Raw genomic sequence first — 25698 nt, 5'->3', positions numbered from 1 at the left:
TGGCAACCATTGTGTCCAGATGGCATAGTGGTCAGCGCATCTGTGATAAGCAGGAGACCCGGGTTTGAATCCTGGTCTGGCACAAATTTTCAACTTGCTCTATTGATATAAATCAAAGCGTACCGTCAGCTAATGTCTAATTCCTTTGTGGCTTTACTGGTCGCTACGTTTGTGCGCGAAAATTTCCCACTTCTCCCAATTAACACTGCATATCCAGTATGCTCCACTTTTATCTGCTTCAGATCTATTTCTGCGAAATGCTTCTCCCTGCTATTGAAGGGCTTAGACACTTAGCTGCTAGACCGAAACTAATGTTCCATAAACTTAATGCAAACAAACGAATTATGCACCAGTTTTGCTTTAAGGTTTATACAGAAAAATCTGAATAAGTAGGAGCCTGACATCATTGTGAATAGACGGTGCTTTGTGCTTTTACTGCCCTCCAAACTAACAGAAATTGCATCGACTGTTTACGAGAATGGTTCTAGCAGTTTAAATGTGCACTTTAAATAATTCGTAAGAAATTGCTGTAATAACACCATCTGTGGGAGTACTTGTTGCGATCATGTGGGAATATTTCCACGGTACCTGGCGTTCTACCGTAACAGGAGGGGGAGCGCACAACTACGTCACGCAATCGCGTGGTCCTCTGACGCACGCCCAGAAAACGTTGCCCGCTAAGGTAGACTGGGTTTCCAGCACTTCCTGCAAGGTAAAATAAGGCGCCTGCTTTCCGTTCAGAATGAATGTATTTTCATTTAAAGTTTGTCAACGTCGTCGACATTGCTACTGGTCAAATTAACTTTTTTAAATTTATCTTGCTATGTACGTATTAGTGCTATTCGTAATTGGACACTAATCCCGGAGTACAGAAAACCTAGTTTGGAATGTATGCGTTGCGATATCGCATTTACTTTTTTTTCCGTAAACTCACTTACACTAAAGCCTAAAACCACTGACCACATGACTGACGTTTACAGTCTAGGATGAGTAGCTCAGAATCTATGGTAGAGATGTGTGAACAACCTCCGAGCACCAGGAATTCGTTTACGTTCTGAACTGTTGGCCCTATGGAAAACTCAACATTTTCTTCCCTAGACACTTTCACGCAAACCTAACAGCTACAGTAAAATAATTCCACGAAACTTAACGCTTTAAGGCGCAACTTTCACGCACATAAATGCAATTGCACAGTTTGACGGTACTATGTCGCATGGCAAACTTGACATGTGGGCTGACGTGCGAGATTGCCACACAATAGATTAACGCATTGCAAGATTAGCTCGAAAACTATGCGAGTCCGAACTGGCTGATGGATTGCAGGAATCTTACGTAACGCTTACATTATAGGTAAAAAACAGCCAAGAAGATGACAATCTGCGTAGACCAAACTACAATTTCGTATTAGTGCGAGTCTTTATTCATGTTGTGCTATGTCATCAAGGAGTGACATCTCACGCTGAAGTGCCAGTGCAGATTTATTTACATGATGATCGTAATATATTGCCACGAGCTGTACTGCGGGTCGCCAGTTCAAACCCGATAACAAGTAAATATTTAGTTTTTCTGGAAGGTTTATTTAAATTTATAATGGTTGCATATTCTGGAATATTCGATGATTGTGTAAAGAATAGCACTTTCGGTCCGGGAATTCATTCTGTCTAAACGTGTTTTACTTCACTGAAGATCCTAGTTTCGTATATGGACTGTTTACGATGTCAATATTTAAACATTCTAGCCTTGAACTCTGCCTAGGAAAACAGACTTAACTATTGCACCGACCAGGTTCTATGGAATGCCTGATAAACAATCCTCTTCAGAGATCGCGATGGTATACAGAAATTTATTTTGCTGTTGGCAGTTCTCTCCCGCGTCCTACGAACTATAGACTGCCGTCAAATTTTCCCAACCCGTACGCATTTTATAATACACAGCATACTGGCGATGCCGTAATAGTAATAAAATATGTTGTGTGACTAGGGCCTCCCGTCGGGTAGACCGTTCGCCGGATTCGACGCCACTTCGGCGACTTGCGCGTCCATGGGGATGAAATACTTAGGACAACAGCCAGTCCCTGAGCGGAGAAAATCTCCGACCCAGCCGGGATCGAACCCGGGCCCTTAGGATTGACATTCCGTCGCGCTGGCCACTCAGCTACCAGGACCAGACGTAATAGTGGTGAGTCATTCGATGAATTTCTCACGTACAAAGTCGAGACAGGCAATGCCGCGATTTACGGATTACAGAGTTTTTAGTTGTGGAATTCGAAGCACGTCAACAAATGCACCATGAATGTTTATAGAAATGCAGTGTCTGAAATCCGTTAAATAGCAATGTAAATCCCACAGAAAGCTAAATCAAAATTTCTTACGTGCTAGCCGCAAATGATTTAGTATTAAAAACCTTCCCACAGATGCAGTTCAGTTAGAAATGCTCTCAGGAGCAATTCAGTGCGGCTTATCTCAGTTTCTCTTCCAGTTCCCTCAAAAGGCACCGTTACAAAACATACCTGTACGGTTATCTCCGAAACGAGAGCTACCTGTGAAGAGACTCTTAGGAGATAGGCGTATCTCGTTTACCCAGGACCATGCTTCTGATACGAACTGCCCGACAGTCGACGCAACGATGCACAGAGCTCCGAAAGGAACGAAACGCGCTTTTGTACAGGTCGGACCGACAAACGCGACACGCAACGACGTACAGAGCGGCTTTCCGTGACAACTAAAACAATACCCTCCATGCTCACCGCGCCGCCTTGGGGCCGTACCCACAGGACGCGGACCTTGCTATTACATCGTATTTTCGCACGTCTTTTGTTTTATGGGGAACACGCCAAGGATAAAACCTAACAGAAGGACCTTCCGGCAACACGTATTTTGCGGCACGATGCAAGTGATTAAGGCAAGCTTACGCCGCTATTTAGCCGTCATTAATTACAGCACTTTTTCGCAGACTAGTCATTCACACGCAGATAATTCCATCAGTTTGCTGACCAAGCCAATAGAATTCTGTAATTATCTGCCGTCGGCTACACTGACTTCAGACTACAACGCAATGCTCCAGTGTTAGTTTTTACTTACGTCATCGCGCACCTTTCGAGTAATTAAATCCAGTCCTATTCTTACCCGATACCTACTATTTGCTATCTTATTGCGCTGATGGAACCTATCTGAGTGGAATATAACGCATTATCTGTTCTAGCAGTATGAAAGATTTTTGCTCCAATCAGCAACATTCCTTTCATGCGTATTTTCTCTATAACCGGCTGGGTAAGCCGGTTCGAACTGGCGCTGTCTGATTGCAAATCATCCACGCTGATTTCATCAATTTCTAAACAGCTAGCCGGTAAGACTCCAAAATAATGTTTTTAACATCTAAGTTAAATATAAATGATGTGTGACTAGGGCCTCCCGTCGGGTAGACCGTTCGCCGGGTGAAAGTCTTTCGATTTGACGCCACTTCGGCGACTTGCGCGTCGATGGGGATGAAATAATGGTAACACCCAGTCCCTGAGCGGAGAAAATCTCCGACCCAGCTGGGAATCGAACCCGGGCCCTTAGGATTGAAATTCTGTCGAGCTGACCACTCAGCTACGGGGGTGGGGGACACTAGGTTAAATGCTTAATTTATATAATGGCTTAGAGAGCAACATTTAAATGTCTAATATGAATATCAGTACATGAATACAGAAATGCAAACTAATTTACAGTTAGTACCGATGACGTGATTATGTTGTTCTAATCCAACTTCTTGAAGCTCTATAACATATTTCTCGTAACAACTGTTAATTTAGGTCCTTTTCTGGTCTAGTTCGCAATTCTTTTGTGCTGCTTTAAAACGTTAGCTTATAACTAATTTGGTTTACCTGTTTTCCCGTAATGCATCCAGGTGTTGCCCATTCTGACTGTTTCAACAGCTGCAAGCAAACCCTTAGTCGTTTTGATTGCCTTCGAACATGCTATAATATTTGGAACTGTTTTTGAATTTAATACAGAGCAACGTTGATGTAGCTAACATATTAACATGCTCAAATGATAGCAATACTTTTCATTTGTTATATTACTCTTCATAATCTCTCTAGTAGTCTGTTGCATGCATGCCAGGTGTTTGAAATTCATAGCAATTATTAGCACTACTGCTTGCAATGTACTTTTCTACGCAAATTTATGAGTAGCTGCTTTTACTGGCCGCTGAATTTCGGTGATTGTTAGCATGACAATGAACCACTGGATACAGTTGCAAAACACAATCTTAGAGAACGTTGAATTCCATCTGTTGGATACTTTATTAGTGTGAGGTCTGATTCTTAGCTCGTCAATTTGTTTAAACCACATCAGTCACAGCAGTAACTCTGGCAGTTTGTCAGTTTCCAATAAGTATTTTTGCTGTCAAATATAACATATGGACAAAACACGATGTGTGACTACTTCCAAATGCTGTTTCTGGTCTTTCAACAACTGCACTGATGAGTTACGTTCGGAAAGATTCGTGTAAATGAAAAATTGAACGTTAGTGAATAGCCTTTTTGTAAAAATCTAATGTCGATATTGAAACATCGATGTCGTAACTGACAATATTTTGTAAATATTGTTATTTTACCATCCCTTGTCATCGCGTCACATTTGTTCAACCTTCGGGTTGGCAGCTTTACCTTATGTTTATAGAGGAAAATATATACAAAGCTCATTCAAATTAGACTGGAAATTTAAATCTATGGGTCTGAATCTGATTAATACACATGGAATGTTCACACGAAATCATCGCTAACGGTCAGTGTTGCAGCAATATGTATACTTTGAGCACTCTAAGACGCTCAAAGCTCGTTAGGCAATCAAGAGGTTTTAAGGACAGATTCAGTGAGAAAAAAATCTTATCTCTAGCTGTAGCTCTGAAAAATGCTCGCCCATACATCTTACTGTAAACTGCTATTAAAAGAGTTATGACCTCCACGCTCCACCCGTAGCAGAGGGAGGGAGAAAATAAAGATTTTAACATGCTGTCGATTAGGTGGACACGCAACATCAGCCCGAATTGAACTAAATGCAAGTGCCCTTTTGATGTTTAGACTGGAGAGCGAGGGCTCTAGTAGCATCACGGAAAACACGGGCACCTAACATGCAGTTAGACAGCGATCTGAGCCCGACTTCAGAGTAAGCATCCTGATTGACAACCATTGCAGCAACTTGCTCTGTCGCAATCTCAGAAGTGACAGACCGTGAGCTCTTGACGTATCAGGAATATCTTTTTGTATGCTACTTTAACAAATTCGATGATTCACGAACTTTGACAGTGGACTTTAACCTTACCAGCATCAATCTGAAATGTAGAGGCAGCAACAGATCCAGGGATTCGATTCAGGGAGTCATTGTTGCGATCCCCTCCCTCCCCTCCACGACAAAACTAACGTGCCGTCACGATGAATTTTAGCTTAGCAGATACCTCCAATCTTAATAAAATATACCAAACCTTAATATTTAAAGCAGTTCTTTGCACATCGCTTCAACACAATCCTCCAAGAAATTTTAATTCACAGAACTATAAAATTTGAAAGATTCTTCCGAAGATTCGAGAATACCATGTAATTTAATAGAAACTAACTCAACTTTGAAAGCGTTATTTTACACAACATAAAACCGAAGTGTGCACTAACGATTATCAGTATTTCACAAAGCGAACACAAGTCTTCAAGTGTATGAGGTGAATCCTGTTTCAAATTGTTTCACTATCATTTGGTAAATTGGTCAGCAATATTTTTGTAGGGGTTGTTTGTCTTCCCTTACTCAGCTTGCTGTGGTGTGCCGGTTTTCACTTTACACTATAATCGTTTATTTGGCAACAGGTGAATGTGTGCATTTTCCTGGCTGGTACGATACTGGTCTGGCTAAGGACTCATCCAGGTGATCAGACACTCAAGCAACAAATGATCCGGAGTTAATTGTCAGAATTTATGGCATTTGAGGCACTTTAGTTTTCACGTTACTTTATTCTCTAATAGCTGTGCGATTTGGAAGTATCCCGCACCTCTCTGCCTCGTGATGACTGGGTGTTGTGTGATGTCCTTAGGTTAGTTAGGTTTAAGTAGTTCAAAGTTCTAGGGGACTGATGACCATAGCTGTTAAGTCCCATAGTGCTCACAGCCATCTGAACTATTTATCCCGCACCGGTGTACAAATTTGCGAGTATTTTGATTAATGCCAGTCTTTAAGGAAACCATAAAGAACTATTTGAAAGACGCATCAAATCCAGAAGATAAAAAATAATATTGTAACAAGCATTACATGAAAAACTCTTCCTGTTAAGTTTCTTGCATTACATACCTTTAACTTTATGGAATTTAAACATTTTGAAAAATAACACTTTCTTAAACTATTCAAGAGATTTCCACAAAATTTCCTGTTTAATCTCTTTGCATACAGTAAGCTTGTCTTTGCTTTTTGAATATAGGAGATGAGGATTTTAATAATTTTTAGTTATAATTCTGTAAATATAAAAATTCGAGAAAATTTCACTTTGCCCCATAACTACGAGTACACTCAGAATTTGAAAATTTGTTATTGAGGAGAGATTTATAGGGTTTATAGAAGTACGTGTACAAAATTTCATAATTATAGCTTTATAGATTTTGAGGAAAAGGTATATAAACTTTGCAGTACGATTTTCAGAAAATCGTATTTGAAGTGAATGCTTTTTCGTTATGTCACCTCTTCAGAAGGCCCTAGATTTATACTCTGTGTCCTCTTTCCCGTCATGGCTTCTCTTCTGGTTTTAGCAGGTTTTCAGCTGACCTCACAGCTGCAGAGAGGCGCTGTGAATCTCTCAAGGCGGCTTGAGTGAAACTACCTATCTTAAAGCCCATTCTCGCCAATACCGTCATCCTCCCTAGGTTACAATCATCAAATACAAGAACTGCATCGTAAGTTACAATTCTGACAACTGTAACAGATGAAAACGTGGTTTAAGGGCACCGTTTCCGTATGAGTGAATTTAGACAGATTCTGGATTCTGCCATGAATATACTTTAGTTCAGGGTCGGCCAGAAACCTGTAAGTGGGCTTGACAGAATTCAGGATACCATTTGACAGCCTCTCCTTGTAAATGTAATCCACGAAATCTTCGTTCACCGAGCTAGTATTGGAGTGTTGCGTCAAAAGTGGGCGTGACAGGAAGGTTGCGCCATGCATTTATTTTTCATCATTGAAACTTTGGGAACTTCTTGTCCATGAGCTCAAAAAAATTAAAAATGACATTTTCGGTAAGTTTAACGTCCACACCTGTCAGCAACATGCTCGCGAATGGGGGTTAAGAGCCTCGCCTGAATATCTGTACGCCCCACTGCGCAAGCAAAGTGCCGTCCCCACTGAGCCCACGCGGCCCTTTGTGCTCTCTGGAAAAACTGACAGGTGGCTCGTGCCGAGAGGCTCACTAGCTCTCCACACGCTCGTAGAGCAGGTGGGTGGCCAGACCTGCAGCAACCGCACTCGGCGCGTTCCCAAAGGCGGGAAGCGCAAGCGGGCTCACGTTGCCGGATGGCTCGTGAGTCTGACAACGCCGCCGCGGGCTGTGTTTGGCTGCTCGGCGCAGTCTCGCGAGGCCGAACAGCCTCACCTGAGATCAGGCGAACGAACCCGGAAGGGACACATCACTGTCACATGCGACGTGCCTGCCTTACGCTTGCAGGTCATCATCCACAGCAAACTGTCACCAGCAAGAGGCAGTCTCAATGAAGTACAAGCTTCACCCCAAACATCTATGAGACAAATCCTTTACAAACAACATATAAAGCTGTAAGCAATGTTGGCATCAACCCCACAGACATGGTCTGTTTCAGGTGGAATGTTCTTGCCTTCCTCCAACTTTTGTACTGACTGAACCATCCAGTTACAGGAAGTTCAAACCACGAAACTGCTTTACATTTCCCCATACATATCACCAGATGCCGAGGAAGCGGTGACTGAACGTTTTTTTGCATTTGTAGTCCGGCACTTCCCCACTAGCCATAGTACTTAATATTCAGCAAGTAACTACAGTATATGACGGAGGGTACTTCATATCAGTGCAAACTATTTTCTGATCCATTTCACGTAATTAGCGTGGAAGAAACGCATCGCTACATGCCTGGAGATACTGTAGATGCAAACTATAGCAAGCACCTGCTGCAGCCATTCCCGAATTCCTTGCGTACTCGGCTTTGATTTGCGTCGTGTCGCCCATTCTTATTTTGAAACGAGTGAAGATGCTTCTCCAGGTCCATCACGGGGTCTGATTAAGATTCATTAGCCCAAGAAAGGTCGGTGAGAACTGTCATCGCGGATCAGCTCTGCTTTTGCAGGAGCAGAAATCCCTGTGGTGTGTCAGCCAGCCGCGCTAGAGGGATGTGGAGCTGTGTCACCTCCCTCCCTGGTCCTCGATCTCGTTGGTTAACGCTTGCGGCTCACTGTCACACTGAAGTATGCGTAGTATACCACAGATCAGAACTTTAGCAAGGAAGGGAGATGAAGGTTTACCGTCCAGTCAGAACTGTAGGAGTGTTCATAGAATCCCGATCTGCAGCTATTCACCAATTATTTAACTTTTGGACACGCACTCACATGCTTGCTTAGATGCACAGCTAAATTTATGGCAGAAGGATTCATTGTACTTAGTCTACACTTCGGTGATTCCTCTGTGGGACAGAATGAAATTTTCAGTCTGCAGCGGACTGTGCGCTGACAAACTTCCTCGCATATTGAAACTGTGTGCCGGACCGAGACTCGAACTCGGTACCTTTGCCTTTCGTGGCCAACTGCTCTACCGACAGCTACCCAAGCACGACTCACGACCCGTCCTCATAGCTTTAATTCCGCCAGTACCTCGTCTCCTTTTCATTGTCGTGGGGCTTTTGGGGAATATTTCAAAACTCACCATCCTCTAGAGTGACGGGGTTTAACGAAAGACTGGAATGCAACCCAAGTTTACTATGTAAGGTCGTACCTATTTACCACGACTTACTAGTTGAAAAGTAATTTGATGTATCAATGATGATTATTAGTGTTTTAGGGCGCACAACAACGAGGTTATCAGCGCCCGTTGATGTATCAACATTAAGTTTGACATTTTCCTCTTACTGTGACGATTTGAATGCGGATCTTTCGTTTTGCGGCAAATGATGAAAGTGTCGACATTTCATGACTAATGGTTAACAGTCAATACTCATTACATGTTCTCGGTTTCTTTAAACAATGAATTGACATCTGATTGCCGGGGCAAGATGAAGGTTATATTTTTGAAGATTTGTCTACTAGTTGGGCGGTGGTACGCTCGTCTGCGCTACACTCACCAATGTATTTAGCTATTTCACTTTGCTACGTTGTTATTGTGTACTTCGTGTGATTAATAATAAACGGCCGGGAATAGTCCCGGCTTAAGATCTCTTCGGAAAGATAGAAGGACCTGAAGTTTGTTATCTAGCAACTGGTGCTAACTGCCATTACCAGACTCAAATCATACTACAGCCGGATCAGAATAGGTTATTCTGAGCTAGTTCCTTACAGGACAACTACCATAAAAACTTATCAGAATCAGCTTTGTCTTGTCTGCTATTTTGTCATTGCTTTCGGTAGTTTACGACCAATTCGTTTTCGGTGATTCCGCGGGGTGTGATTTTACACGACACTATCTTAAACTACTTGCCGAAGTGCAGCGAAAGGTGATTTAACTATTACCACCGGGCTAAGGAAACAATACTGCACGTTGATGGGAAGGGTATGAAGGCATTCAAGAGAACAACCTGCCAGCTGCTGCTGCCTCCGCAGCGGCATATTGTGCGCGCAGACAAAAGCTAACCGACATCATGGACTACTCCCATGCCAGCCTCAATTGCTTTGTTATTTTGATGAAGGTACAGCTAACATTGTCCTGTCGCCAGCAGCCACCTCTAACAGCGAGAACGCCTCGGTTGCGGGTCTGCGAACTTCCCGGAGCGCGCAGTAGTGTCGTGGATCGTGACCCCAGCCAGACTGCTACACAACACGCCCACCGTGGCCTACATACATGCTGCGAGCAACACACACTGACGTGGACGTACAGCCATACCCAAGCCAAACTACCCACTTTGGCCCCTGAATAATTTGAACCCATTAACTGACAACGGTAACCTTATCAAGTTCCGTTTCCGTAACATTCTTTCCTATACGCCTCTGGCTGCCTGCTGCCGTTGGAACAATGGGGAGCAATATGCTCTTAGTTAATCGCAAATTTAATCCCCTCACTGACTTTAGACTTGGCACAATGCTACTCGCTGATTAATTCAGATTATTTTCTCCTGGGAACAACTACACGTAATGTTTCCGAAGCCCAAGGACACAATAACTACGGGAAGAGTTACAGAAGCCGTCCATAATTCCGTAGAGCCACACACTGTGCATGGAACATACTGCTCTTCACACACTGTCGCAGAGCTGAACATCGTGCTTATGTTCAGGAGCGGACAAGGTAACAAACTTAGTTTCTTTCGGAAAACTCAATTAAATCACTTACAGCCTGTATTTTACCGAAACGCCAAACTTCTTACGAAAAGAAGGCACACGCTAAAGAATATTTTTTGCAGCTCTATAATCAAAGCTGTAGGCAGTTCTTAGAGTTAAATGAAAAAGTATCGATTTTAGTTTCATATCCCGTCGATGACGAAGAGCTCAAGCTCGTATTAGGAAATGCTGTGATTGAAATCGGTCGTTTCCTTTCACGCAGTAATTGCCTGAAACAATTCAAGGAAAGCAGAAAAATCCCTAAACCTGGATGGCCTTCCTTACGAAGGATTTCGTTGTCAAATCCCTGCTTAACCTCGTCCGGTAGAGTCCAGTGACCATTATATACGAGGATGTGCTGAAAAGCCTCCAAATTTATGTAAATTTTAGCGTGTAACGTGGCGGTGTTTGACTTAACTGTCCGTGAGAAAGAGTGCTGTAATGAATTTAGAACTTAAAGAGTATCAACATGGAGCACCCGTACTTTCAGCGTGACACTGCCAGACCCCACACGAACATCTGCAACAATCCGACGCCTTATGTTGACTGCTATCTATTATCCTCCATACAGTCCCGACTTGGTCCGGTCCGATTTTCATCTCTTTCCAAGGCAAAACCTTCGAGGACCTCACTTTGATAGTGGCGCAGCGGTGCAAGCAGAGCTGAGGTTACGACTGTCAAACTTTCTACAGTGAAAGAATCAATCACCTGGTCTCGTTGGGAACAATGCGTTCGTCGCCAGGGTGACTTGATAAATGTGTCAACATGAATCAAGATATGGAATATTAATTTATATTTAAAAAGCTGAGTTTTCACAAATTCTGACGCATTACTTTTCAGCGCACCCGCTTAATATCAGATGGCACATAGAAAACTGGAATACATTGTATGGCAAGCAATAGCCGGAAACCAGGGGACAGTGTCAAAGCTGCTGCCCAGAAATAGTGTGTGATTAGAATAAGAACAGTAGTTAGCTGTTGAGGCTTTTCATAATACGCCGTTACAGCTTTGTAAATGTTACTTCTCTTTTACTCGCCTTGAGTGCTAATTGCGCCACACCGGCGTCATATGATTAGACCATTAATCCATTACTTCGAAGAAACGCCTCAGCCTTGCCCAAGAACTCCCTGGATTGGATTCTCACGATGCCTACCCCAGACCATTCCATTCGTGTTGACTGCTCCGTTGGGCAACATGCACCAGTGCTTCAAATGGAGCGAAGCAACAGACCTGCATGAATTTAACTTACACCTTTATAAATCGCAGTTTCTAGAAAAAAAAATTTCTCCAGGCATAGCGTTACGTAAGAAGTTTGGCGAACAGGTTTTAGCCAAGGTTAACGCTGACGCCAATTCCCTGAACACGTACATGTTGATCGCATCTCATTTCCATCTTAGCGACTATGTCAACAGTATTTCCATTAACTGGAAAATATCTTTACTACGTTTTTATGTTTTTAACTTTATGAGGAGACAACCATCGGCTCGATACATCGCTATTTATTTATTTATTCTTGGTGCCGAAGATTTGAACTGCGCGCATGCGAAAAAACCGCTTGGTTCAACGGAGGCGCTATATACATTGCTGACTTTCAGTGGGAATCACCCATTCCACAATGGAAAAAAATCCTTACGCCGTCGCTAAAGCTTTTCTCTCAATAACCTGTTCCAGGAGTGGTAAGCGCGATGGGTGGGTACCGATTGCACAGGAAAAGGTTTACCGTTTGCCCAATTACGCGAGATCAGGTTCAGCATTACCTGAGGAAACAAGTCTACTACGCACTATGAGCTGTGTTATAAACAGTTCGACTGCGCGCGAATGCTATTTGCATTGGTAATGTTTGCACCGAACTACTGGTAGCGCTTATTAGTCACTTTCTTCGAATGTGCCATCTCCTACTGATACGTGACTAGTATTTAGAAAGGGACTTTAGACTTCCAGTAGAGCGTATGACAAGTTAAAGAGGCCGTAAGCTGATGGTTACTGGAAGAAAAATTTCGGGACAATAGAGGGGCGAGGAGCATGTAAATCACGTATTTGCTTAAACGATTCTTCAAGCCACATTCTGTTTAACAATTATGTCGTATCAATGAATCCACTGATGGCTTTTCGTTTTACATTCTGAATTTAGTCTATTTTTACTAAATTACGCGAGTTATCTTTAATATGTAAAGCAGTTGCCTCTAATGGACTATTTGTTGTTTACATGTTTGTAGTATTAAAAGATCAGCCCAGAAGGTCTATTTTGCCGCCATTATAAAAAATGGTGGGTTTTAGTAAATTATTTAAAATATAAAATATCACAAACGACTAATATAGTGTGCTTTTCAACTAAAAGCAATTATGCTGCCACCTTTATGAGCTATTTACAATTTATGTTTCAAATAATACTAACTAGATCCCTTTTTATTTTGTTGCCTAATGAAACAGTTACGTACTAAAAAGTATTAACTGGAATAGTACAGGCTTGTGACAATGTGAATTTTACGTCTCAACCGTCAATCACATATTTTGAAATTCACGTCCACAGTACAGTTAGATGTTGCCAGATTTTTAAAAAAGCGTCCCTTATAAAGAATGAAAATAGTTTATGTCTAACCATCATCTCGAGATCCTCATTATGGGTATGAGTATTCTGTCAAGCAGAACCTATGTCTGGTCTAGCTTAGCAGTCAGTCTCTGGATATTCCTCTGCGCGCATTTTAATCAAAAACTGAACACCACGTGCAGTTGACCCACTTCGCAAAGTGACCGCGCACGCTGTTTACCGCTTCAACAGCAGGGGAAAGTTTCTATCTGCGCGCAGTTGGGATCACCGCAGCTGGAAGAACTATTGATAGAACTCTAGCTTCGATAAGGATAGAAGATGAAGCAATGAATTTAAAATCTGTGCCACGCCCGGGACGAACCCCGGTCTTCCGCTTACTAGGCAGATGTGCTGATCTCCACAACACTGTAGCATTGTGGCTACCACACCAGCGCTAACTACCCCAGTTCAATGCTCTCCCTAAAACTTCAATTCACACCTTCAGCCCACTTTTCCCTTTTTAAATCTTCAGTATTGCAGAGACACTGGAATATTCGGCAGCTTTGTACATTATGGAGAAATCCTGCCTGTACCTCAGACATAAGCGAGCTACTGATCTGATGGAATTACGTTTTCATGAAGACGTGAGTATCTTCGTTAAGGATAGAAGCTGAAGCACAAATTTTTATCATTGCTTCAGCTTCTATCCTTATCGGGGATAAAGTTGCCTCATATCTCTTGGAAAATTAAATTCTATCAGATCAATAGAACTGAAGGTGTTAAGGGGTGTCTTGAGCTGGGTTGCCAGATGTTTGGCTCTTCATTGAACTGTTCGGGATTTTCAGAATTCCATTCATATAATTTATTGATCTGCAAAACCAAATCAACATACATTTGGTGCGCTGCCGCAAGCGATCTTGCTTGATCGTCGTCCACCTCTTTCTGCGTTCGGCTGCCGCGCCCGCTCCCGCCAGTCTACTCTGTGCAGCGGTTAATCAGTTCTACTTCAGAGTTTAACGGTTTTGCTTTTTGACTTAACCGTATGCCTGTACTTGAATTAAAATTATTGAAAGGATAATGGCAGGTCCATGGAGCAAAGCCTATGTGGAAAGAGTCGTCAGTTACATGAATCATTTCTAGTCTGACGCAAGAAAAATTTAGCGTCGCTGCGATAAAAGCAGAATTGTACATCCGTTTTAATCTGAAGTTCGCATCATCCGAAGACTTACCAAAAACTAAAGGTGGCAAAAATCAAAGCCGTGACTAGCAATAATACGTAATTTTTAATGTTTATTAAGTATATAACTGTTCATCCCCAGCTCAGCATTGCCAGGCAATGTTCGGTAATTTAATCTGGTAACCCTAGTTTTTAGTTGTCTAGGTACTAGCTCACTCAATATTACCGCCCAAGGAAATCAACTCAATATTACCGCCCAAGGAAATCAATGTTCCACGTATGAGCCCCAGTCCGACAGAGGGCTTTAATCTGCCAAGAAGTTGCATTCTTTTCTGGCAGGAGGAACATTCGCACATCACTGAGAATCCACGACCTCCGGGAATTTGGAATACGAATTTTTGTGCAGCGAGCTTAAAACCTTACCACCTACCATTTACTTCAGTAGCCTACCACAGACTTCAGTCGGTAAGATGGAAACTTCCTCTAGAAATAAATCTACCTCTAGTTTTGCGCAGTAGGTTACCACGACTAACGATAAGAGTATACTTACGATGTCGACTTCAAGTTTACGACTGGTGCGGTAGTAATTGATGCAACAGCTTACGTGTACTGCCATCAGTTTTGTTGGATCTTATCACGGGATTGTTCTGTCCTCAGATATGTTTTACAGTTCAGAGAAGTCTGCGCTGCACATGGCTTTGACAAATTATCTCTTCGCGCATCTGTCACCTGTTACTCTACGAACTTCACCATATCGTTGATTGAAGACTTAGGGCGAAGTGTCTTATTCATGATTCACGCTTACTCAACGAAGACCTCAAGAAGCTCGAGAAAAGTATGCCAAATTTACTTACGTTTTATGGCAGTTCTCCGGAAACTAATTTAGAATCAAATATATGGAACTCAGAGCCGCATTTACGAAACACCACATATTTACATAAAGAACGGCTGGTGCAAGGAAACCCGAGTGGGTTTAAATGCAAGTTTTAAAACAAATTTGTGAAGTGCTCATTAGGTACTAGCTGCAATTTTGTCAGAGGGCTGAATGGAATAAATTCATCCGTTTACCTTTTAATGAAACACCGATAACTTTTCCCGTTTGTCTTCAAACATTGCGGGTTTAGAAGACTGGTACAAAACGCCACACGCCAGCTTTGCTCCCACAAAAACCACAGCTTTCAGCTGCTCCTTTTCCTCCGACAAAATCTCTCATGCTTACAGCTTCAGTTGTAAGCTAGAGTTGCTTCAAAGACCAGTATTCTCGTCAAACAGAATCAAGTTCGAAGTTACTGTCTTTACTCGTTCGTGCAAATAGAAGTTTTAATTAATTCCTAGATGGACATCCATTCGGCTGTAGTGCTCTCCAAATTCAGACACCAGCACCAGTATATGGCTGTGTTCGAGATTAGCTCTGAAAGTAAACACTGGAATTAACTTTCATGACATGTAATGTCATGTTTTCCAGCAACGTCGCGTGAAGGTCTGTTTTCTAAGATGCAACTGCGTTCATTACGTTACCTTTATTAGCTATGCTTCAAATTTATGACCGAAACCACGAATGGTTAATTTCCAAAACGTCACATTTTCACGATTTTATGTTAAGAGTACAGCCCTGGTCCAGAACCCAATTTTCAGCGTTTAATAGTTTCCCAGCAAAACAACCTTAGCCCAGGGCGTAAGTTTTATCGCTTGTCAGGTAACTATTGTCATTCTCAGCTTTAAGAGGGTCCGTGTCTTATGTAGTTTACCTGCAAAATCTAAGCAGAAATTGACAACGGCGTCTAGCAGTTGTTGAAAATTACAAAAACGCCTGAAAGAAATTAGAATTTCAGAATACACGAAAACAATAAAACCTGCAAAGTTTAGAGGCTTAGAGAACACGAATCACGAGCGGAAACTAGTTTTAGTTAAATAGCTCCTACTTGGGGTAAGAAACTAATTCTATTTTACAGTAATTGTACACGTTTTAGATTACTAACACTGGTCACGACAATTGTGATTTGCTTATTTATTTTCCAAGATTTCAGGTGCAGGAAAAATGCTTGAACTTTAGCTGAAAGTGCATTGGTCGAAGGCATTAATTACAGGAATGAGTTTGCAACAAAGTAATGCGCGTTCTTACATGGACAAATTGTAAGAAGGCGAACAGGACTGAAAGAAGAGCCTGTTCACTTTTGTTAAAGATTCAGGCAAGCGGATAGACCTATGTAAGAACGTATTCCTCAGTGATTTGACGTGTTACTGAATCCAGGGTGAAGAGATTATGCAAACTTGAATTATTCTGAAGACCTCCGTGGAAAACAAAGCAACGTAGAAGAGGCTGATACACTTGCTTTATACTCTTACTGCTCAGTTCCCAACTAAAACCCGCTGTGAAAATTTTTACCACTACAAATCAACTAATCGTTAGGTTGACTAACACCAAGATATTGCATTTTCGTTTACGATTTGATAGGGCCAGTGTAGACATGCATTACGTGTGAAGAAATGAGCGTTTGAGTGAAAACCAGTGAATTTGACTGTGCTAAACGTGTAGCTGCATCAGAATAACCGTACACAACGCAGCGAAAACTCTGCAAAACACTAAGATGCAATTAAGTTATGCACTGAATGGAGTTTTCTCCTGTAATTTTACTCTATGAACAGTACATGCTTACCTAAATTATCATTTCCGGACATGTATTGTCAACTGATCATTCCACTTTCCTCTTCACAATACTAAAACTAGTATCTTACGCTTACCATTAGACAAATGTGCAGATAACGTATGCACTTTTCTCCTCTATTTCAATAACTAATTTTACCTTAGCACGGGACGACCCGTGCTCACGGTTTTACTTTCGGTAGTAAGTCATCTACCTTCCGAATTTTAAAGTTCTGCGTAACGAGTGACTAGCGCTCCTAGAAGAAAGTTTATCGAGGGGAACGCAGATTTTTTTCAGACACTTGCCGCTTCCGTTTACGAAATTTGTCTTTTTTTTTTAGTGGGTCTCTTCCTGTCTTCCCTCACTCAGCTTCCTGTAGTCTGTCGTTTCTACCTGTGGACTAACCGATCTTGTCGGATTTGTTGACAGACTGAACGTGTTGAAGGCCCCTCGAGCAATAGATTGTGTTAACCGTAGCTTGCAGTTCTAGAATTTCATTTTCGAGGCACTTCATCCTCCGAAAGTTAGAAACTGGAAACTATAAAAATAGACGCTTCTGCTGAAGTGTTTGGAGCCATGACAGCCGCCCCGTCCCCATCCCCTATCCCGCAGTCCGCTCCTGGACTTCATTAGTCCATTTATCAACTAAAGAGGCAATGGAGTTGCGATTAATACAGTGACCAAAGGCTGTGGCGCTTTCCCAGGAAATAAATTGAAGATTTTGACAAGATCATCGATAAAAGAATATACAGGGCATGTTCCGATGACTAGAGCATAGCGAGGAAAAGGGTTGGTATGTCCCCCAGCACAGTAAAGACACTACTCGTGCTCAGACACCGTAAGAAATCAAAGAAAGGTCAATATATGACGTGTGATACGGGAAGTAACGCATACATCTGATGTAGTTGGAGCACACGAAAGCTAGTCCGGAGCCTTAACCAGTGAGCAACGTCGTTCAGTGTGTCAATGAAAATATCTATCGGCTCAAGCAGCTACTGTCTACACCAGAGGTAGTCAACCTTTTTTACTTACCAGCCACTTTTAGATCTGTTAGTAGTAAAATTTTCTAACCTCCCACTGGTTCCACAGTGCTGGTGATTTATAAAGTATGGAAGTAACTTTATAAAACGTATAAAGTAGAGCTGTTGCAAATTAAAGCATAATTACCAAACAGTGAAAATTTCATGAAAAATGAAAATTTAATAACCGACGTTTACCACCCACTATGAACGCTGTAACGGTACGGACCAGGTTGCCTACCACTGGTGTGGATTCTTACCGCTGAATCTTATTAGCGCGTTAACCGGAACAGACAAGATTGGCTAACTATTCAATTCTGTCTACATAGCCTTAGAAAATAGTGGATAGGTAATTTATACATAACGAGATATTTGTTTTTCTCACCCTCACCCGGGAGAAGATGGGCATTGAAAGCAGTAACTTGAGGCATAAGTATACATCACAATCTGAATTACAAAAACCAAATATTCTTTGATAGTTCCTTCGCGGAGGCAGATTCACTCCGAGAATTATTTTAACGTCTAATCTGCGTTAAACACCAATCTTCCTTCTCATATACATAAAACATTCCACGAGTGTTCTTTAACTGTTGACGTATGCCATCAACGCTTGCTGCTGCCTAAAGCAATTTGCTTACTACGTCCCACATTTGTGCAAGCTTTCCCGCTGAGAATAACTTTGAAACCTGTTTCAGTAAACTTTCTAGAGTCCATCAAGCTGTGCGCGACGGAGCTTAAACTTTCTTTACGAGGACGATGGAACCTGCAGCAAACGCCGAAACGACTTGTTTTACAACCAGGTCGCAACGAATATAGTAACTGTTCAACGAAATAACTCGCGGTTCCTGCATTTGTGTAACGTATGCTACACAATTTTTTTTTTTACAGGAAAATTTTCCACACGAAATATATATCAACGAGTGGAGCTTTGGGCTCTTGCGTTAATACTGTCAGCTGAACCATTCCACCTCATGGTTTTCGGGCTTTCCGAAGTAACAACGCTGGCATTTGTGTCCATTTCCTATACCCTAAAATCGGCAGATCTGTAAAGCAGACTAGAGTGCCCGATTTCTCTCAGCGGCCTCAGTTTTAATGTTGAGGATGGTCGCCTAATAACTTAGACAAGATTGACTTATTTCTAAACAGGAAAATCTGTAATGGGAGGCCACCGCCTTAGCCAGCTCTTCAGGGCTAACCTCGTCCGTGGATTTCTGCCGAAAGACAGTGACGTTTGAGCCAAGATAACTTCACGCCCACACCGTTTAAGTTTCTGCTCCGCAACTCAGCTACCTACAGATGGATATATTGCACCTGTAGACAATATTTCTCCAGAGACTAGTCTAGAAGCTACCAAAGATACTATAATTTTAACGGCAATAGATGCATTAAGCAGCATACAGCTACCGACGCAAGAGGGATATTTTCACGTTGAAGATAAAACTTCACTGTTATCGCGTATTGCAGGAGAAACGCTTTCTGCGATGCCCTCAGAGTACACCATATTACTAGCAACTGGAAAAATTTTGCGACTGTTTATGTCAAGTTGTTTCTTAGGAAGCACAGAACGATGATTTCACGATGCTAAAAAACTGTTCTCAATACTTCCACTGATTACCTGCTTAGATTCCAGGCTATATACAGGATTCATCCCACACTGTCTGGAAAAAAAGAACGTATAATAAAATGTGCTTTCCAGTTGTCCGGCCGCGTTCATAACACTTAACGACGAATATTGTGTTCGTGTAAAAGGGACACATACAGGAACGCTAGACGGGGGGGGGGGGGGGGGGGGTTCAAAAGTACACTGCCCTTTCAATTACTAACCTGTACTTTTGATGAACTGGTAGGGTCAAAAGGAATATTCGATACGATCGTCCGCCTTGGCGAGTGATATTTACCGCTCTCAACCTTTTGGTACATATATCCAAAGTTTTATTGCTAGTTGCCGAAGCCAACGAATTCACAAGCAAAATAAAACTGGTTGCGGTGACACTAACCTGTACCTCAGCCCACTTGAAGTTGTCACTGATGTCACGCTACAGTCTGCACATTTTCTACGCCACTGGCCAACACGGAGAGGCGACTCTTATCGAATATTGCTCTTATCCGAAAAAAGGACAACTGTCATGATGCCTGGTGTCATTCACTAGATTCACGATTGGGGTTGGCAGCACACTCAAGTCTTGTAAAAATATTAAACAATTATAAGAGGAAAAAACCGTCCAATTACAAACGTTACGCAAAGTAAGAGATAATAGTGGGTCCTAGAGAAAATAGCGTCAAACAAGCCTTATATACGCTTGCATTAAGGGAAAAGCCACCATTCAAATGTACTTTCGTAAGCAAGCATTCAGCAACAGTCTTGTTTACAGTTTTACGCTTGCAAGTCTATAGATCGACGCGATTTGTTGACAGACACTTCTCGAAAAGCAACCAACCCCCTTCCCAGGACTCCAAGCGTTCAGGGAAGTGGGTCCACTACACAAAAACCAGCAGGAAAGCCACGTGATCGTCCCACAAACACTGCGACAGCCGCCAAACAGCCCCTCTCACTGTTATGTGGTGAAGTTACCTTAGCAACTAAGCGGAGGCAAGGCACGACGTGAGTAGCTCTTATCGGGTGGGCGGCGACGGTGACACAAACGACTTTGCGCGCAAGCTTGTGCGCGTTCGACTGAGCGACCACGCGGCCTGCCCGGCGCTCTCTATCCCGGGCGCGGGGTCACGTGTACCGGCACCGTCTCAGCCAATGGTGGGCCTCCACGCGCCCCCACCACCTCGCGCAACCTGTGTGATTGCTTGCGTCCTGCCGACTCCTCAGTCTATCGTAATTGGTGCCAAAGGGCGCTTTCTCAGATAGGTCTGCGGCACTGGCCAGCCTCGCCGTTTACCACCGGGCATCTAATAGTGGGCGACCGTGGAGCAGGCTCTGAGATACGCCGTACACTCCTCAGCTCCACGTGGGGTATATCGCTGATACTTTATGACCTTTAACTGCGCGTGTACACGTGAGTTAGGCCATTCCCTCCAAAGTACTCTCTGCACTACTGCTTGCTTCAGACCTGTATTGCGCAAATGAATAGAAATAAAAGCCCCTGCACAGGCACCAATTTATCGGCCAACCGACCGACCAATATTGCGGCAGCCTACACACGTCCAGCGATTACACCGCCTCCCTCTTCTGATTTATTGCAAGTTAATTGCATTTGTTCTACGAGATCCCGCTCTATTTAACACAGAACGAAAAACGGGGGTTTGCCTTGAATATTTTAGAGGTAACGGGAAAAAAACGCAGAGAAAAAGCAATAGGGAAAGAAATGGCTAATGCAAGGAAATAGTCACCCACGTTCTGTAACTTAAGCAGCCGGGAGCCGATGATTTTCATTGCTGTCTAAGAATGAATCAATCGTGCATTTCGGAGCTGCTAATCATCATCAAACGATACTTAAAGAGAAAGGGTAGTCATCACAGAGTCCGTAAGCTACGAGAAGAGGTAGTTAGCTACAGTACGATTTCTAGCCAACGGCAGAGGTTAAGAGTTAAAAATCAATGTTGTATCCCCATAATTATTAACTAAAAAGATTCCTGAACTTTTAAATCGCGTTGCAAAGTTGACTAAGTAAATACAGCATGGTTTTGCAAATTAAATAAAACAAGACATTCATGTAAACGTTATTAATTTATTTAGCAAAACAGATGACGGTAAGTTTAAGAAACTCAAATTCGAGGAACGAAGATTATACATGATGGTGGCGCACGTCATGTAATAAATAGAACACACACATACGAAATGCATTTAGAACTGGAAAAGAAATCCCATACTGTTCTTCGCAACTGAGGACTTAAATATAGGTTGGACTTTTTAAATAAAATCTAAAAGCAGAAATAGAGGTCGACGGACTTTGTTCTGTATGCCACACGAAACAGTTACAGATTCTTTAAAAATGACCATTTTTTGTATCTATATTTGCTACACTCACACTATGTATCCCACAAACATCTGCAGTGTTTAAATTTGTTCAGCAACTCTGTCCTTGAAGTTTCGTCCGCTTCCCACCTTGTCATGTATATTAGAACGGCATTCAATCCCGTACGCACTGACAAAAGACGAACTTTCGTGGAACGGTTTTTACGACAGCGCTACAGACGGCACAAGTTTTGGGAGGGGTGCTGATGGGTTGGGTGCGTGTTGTCCTACCCGCCAGGCACCCCGACAAGGAAAGTTCGTCCGTCGGTCGACCAAAACGCCTACACACGTCCAATTAATTATTGGTCGGTCGGTTGGTGCGTGAGGAGTGCCCTTCAATATTCAGGAATGCCACAACTTTGGCGGCCTTCGACGTGACTCTTTCTCTTGCATTCACCGAGAAGTGTAATATAGACATGCAAGTAGGTTCTATTGCGCTGCAGTAGGATTGAAACTTACATAAAAAAGTACTAAGTTATATGCCTATGACTGCCAGTGAGGGCAAGCAGTGGTGCAGTACGATGCTTCGGAAGGAAACTGTTTTTCGCGCATTCGTGGTAAATGTAAAAACTGAGCACAAACTATAGCTTCTTAGTCTTTCCTCCGAATAGCGGGTATTAAACAGAATTGTAAACGAAGATACCGTAGACGTGGTACACACTGAAAAGTCGCACAATCTGACTGGGCTACATAATTTCGATCCCCTGCAAACATTTGCAAAAATCGTAAATACCAGAAACCATGTGTGCCAAAAAGAAAATCTGCATTAAATTTAACCTGAAATTATATACATATATTAGTAGTGAATTTCTATCTCCACGAACTGGTAAAAATTTTGCATCTGGTATCACTTATATAGCCATCAAAAAAGTTTTGCATCACCACGATTCCGAGAGTTTCGGAACCTGTACAGAAAATTAGAGTAGATATAAACATTAACATCATTTCCGCCCTTTTTATTGCTCATCAGAACCACACTTTGCATATTGTACCACCATACAGCGAGACCGTCACAGGTGGTGGTCCAGATTGCTCTACACACCGGTACCTCTAATACCCAGTAGCACGCCCTCTTGCATTGATGCATGCCTGTATTCGTCGTGGCATACTTTCCACAAGATCATCAAGCCACTGTTGGTCCAGATTGTCCCACTCCTCAACGGCGATGCGGCGTAGATACCTCAGTGGTTGGTGAGTCACGTCGTCTATAAACAGCCCTTTTCAATCTATACCAGGCATGTTAGATAGGGTTCATGTCTGGAGAACATGTTGACCACTCTAGTCGAGCGATGTCATCCTGAAGGAAGACATCCACAACATGTGCACTATGGGGGCGCGAACTTTTGTCCAGGAAGACGAATGCTTCGCCAATATGCTGCCGACATGGTTGCACTATTGGTCGGAGGATGGCATTCACGTATCGTACAACCGTTATGGCGCCTTCCATGACCACCAGCGGCGTACGTCGGCCCCACCTAATGCCACCCCAAAACAGCAGGGAACTTCCACCTTGCTGCACTCGCTGGACGGTGTGTCTCAGGCGTTCATCCTGACGGGGTTGCCTCCAAACAGGTCTCCTACGATTGTCTGGTTGAAGGCATATTCGACACTCATCGGTGAAGAGAATGTCATGCCAATCCTGAGAGGTCCATTCTGCATGTTGTTGGGTCCATCTGCACCGCGCTGCATGGTGTCGTGGTTGCAAAGATGGACCTCGCCATGGACGTCGGGAGTAAAGTTGCGCATCAAGCAGCCTATTGTGCACAATTTGAGTCGTAACACGACGTCCTGTGGCTGCCCGAAATGCATTATTCAACATGGTGGCGTTGCTGTCACGGTTCCTTCGAGTCATAATCCGTAGGTAGCGGTCATCCACTGCAGTAGTAGCCCTTGGGCGGCATGTCATCGACAGTTCCTGTCTCTGTATCTCCTCCATGCCCGAACAACATCGCTTTGGTTCACTCAGAGACGTCTGTACAACACTTCCCTTGTTGAGAGCCCTTCCTGGGACAAAGTAACAAAGCGGACGCGATCGAACCGCGGTATTGACCGTCTAGGCGTAGTTGAACTACAGACAAGACAAGCCGTGTACCTCCTTTCTGGTGGAATGACTGGAACTGACCGGCTGTCAGACCCCCTCCGTCTAACAGGCGTTGCTCATGCATGCTTGTTTACATCTTTGGGTGGGTTTAGTGACATCTCTGAACAGTCAAAGGGACTGTGTCTGTGATACAACATCCAAAGTCAACGTCTATCTTCAGGAATTCTGGGAACCCGGGTGATGCAAAACATTTTTTTGTGTGTATTAATAACAATTTGAACCTAAGATTTTCTTTGTATATATTCGGTTGTGTGATAGTGCCACCCCCTTTCAAATTTTGGGTTCTGGTGGCTGATCTGTGTACATTTACACTATGAAAAATGCAGGAGAGAGGGTGTTAACAACTCTTACACTCAAACGAATGTATGATGTCCTCCGGCTTTCAGAATGGTACACTGTTGAAGTACCAACACTTGCACATGAACACTTGTCAATCGCTAATGGGAGGAATAAAGTTATAGGTAAGTTACGTCGTAAGCCGATGGCACTTCATTTCCTATAATAGCAGCAGTTTTTGCCAGGCAGTTTGGTCGATATGAAGCTCACAATGTATCTAAGATTGGTGTGGTGCATGATAGTATGCGTGAGCATTGTCTTCCAATGAGCGGCCTGTGGACGAGAATGTATCTCTAAGGAGCTAGCAGAGCGCTGCAGCTCCTGTAGCGACGGCACGCTGCAGCTCGCGGCAGTGTTTGTAAACACGGGCGCCTGCTGCTACACTGCGGTGGGCCACCCATTAGTGGAGACCCACCAACGAAAGCCATAGGCCCAAGTGTGGTACGCTCCGCATGTGCTACCACGTGATCGCGTCCACTGCTCTCAAAAGCATAAAATGTTGTAATTGGCGGATCACCAGTATACCCTCAAATATATTGCATCTTCCCTATGAAATGCGTGTAGCGGGAACGTGTTTCAGTCCAATTTTCACACTTCCTCCTGTAATTATACACACCACTTCCCGCCTAAGAGGCCCGCCTTTGAAAGACTAATCCTACCTTCCACTTCTTAGGTTGCGAAATATTACGATTCACCGAAGTTTAAATTAGGTTTCACAAGGAGCGGTGCTAAAAATACTGTTCTTTCAAACATGAACGACATATGCTTTGAAAGTTTCGAGAAGGTAATAAAAATTCCTCTTTTGAAAATTCTGTCAAACCACTATGGATTCGAACTTGTATCCACAATTAATGCTCCATCTCTGGTAGGCAAAAAATTTTCTGCCTCGACTTATTAAACGTATTTATTTCGATTGCAGATTCCGCTGTTCTGCCGGAATGATGGAATAGATGCAACAAAAAAATTGCTACAAAACCAGTTTTAGGGATACATTCTATTTTCAAAAACTGTTATATCGCTGAAACTTCCTGGCAGATTGAAACTGTGTGCCCGACCGAGACTCGAACTCGGGACCTTTGCCTTTCGCGGGCAAGTGCTCTACCAACTGAGCTACCGAAGCACGACTCACGCCCGGTACTCACAGCTTTACTTCTGCCAGTATCTCGTCTCCTACCTTCCAAACTTTACAGAAGTTCTCCTGCGAACCTTGCAGAACTAGCACTCCTGAAAGAAAGGATATAGCGGAGACATGGCTTAGCCACAGCCTGGGGGATGTTTCCAGAATGAGAATTTCACTCTGCAGCGGAGTGTGCGCTGATATGAAACTTCCTGGCAGATTAAAACTGTGTGCCCGACCGAGACTCGAACTCGGGACCTTTGCCTTTCGCGGGCAAGTAGAGCACTTGCCCGCGAAAGGCAAAGGT

General features: G+C 43.1%; 1 protein-coding gene across 6 annotated transcripts in view; it reads right to left on the bottom strand.

Moving 5' to 3' along the window:
- Positions 1-25698, bottom strand: part of LOC126457105 (long-chain-fatty-acid--CoA ligase 4) — a 284484-nt gene that overhangs the window by 92940 nt on the left and 165846 nt on the right. The window contains exon 1 of one of the 6 annotated variants that reach the window (XM_050093148.1): positions 20443-20560. The exons of 3 other annotated variants lie outside the window; for them this stretch is intronic. The gene's annotated coding sequence lies outside the window, so the exon portion shown is untranslated. Of the gene's footprint in view, positions 1-19867; positions 19887-20442; positions 20561-25698 lie in introns of those variants that run through there. 2 more of the 6 variants (XM_050093151.1, XM_050093149.1) reach the window with 2 other exon arrangements.

This window comes from Schistocerca serialis, chromosome 2, assembly GCF_023864345.2.
Source record: "Schistocerca serialis cubense isolate TAMUIC-IGC-003099 chromosome 2, iqSchSeri2.2, whole genome shotgun sequence".
Taxonomy (NCBI): domain Eukaryota; kingdom Metazoa; phylum Arthropoda; class Insecta; order Orthoptera; family Acrididae; genus Schistocerca; species Schistocerca serialis.
This window is presented reverse-complemented; position numbering and strand designations above follow the sequence as displayed.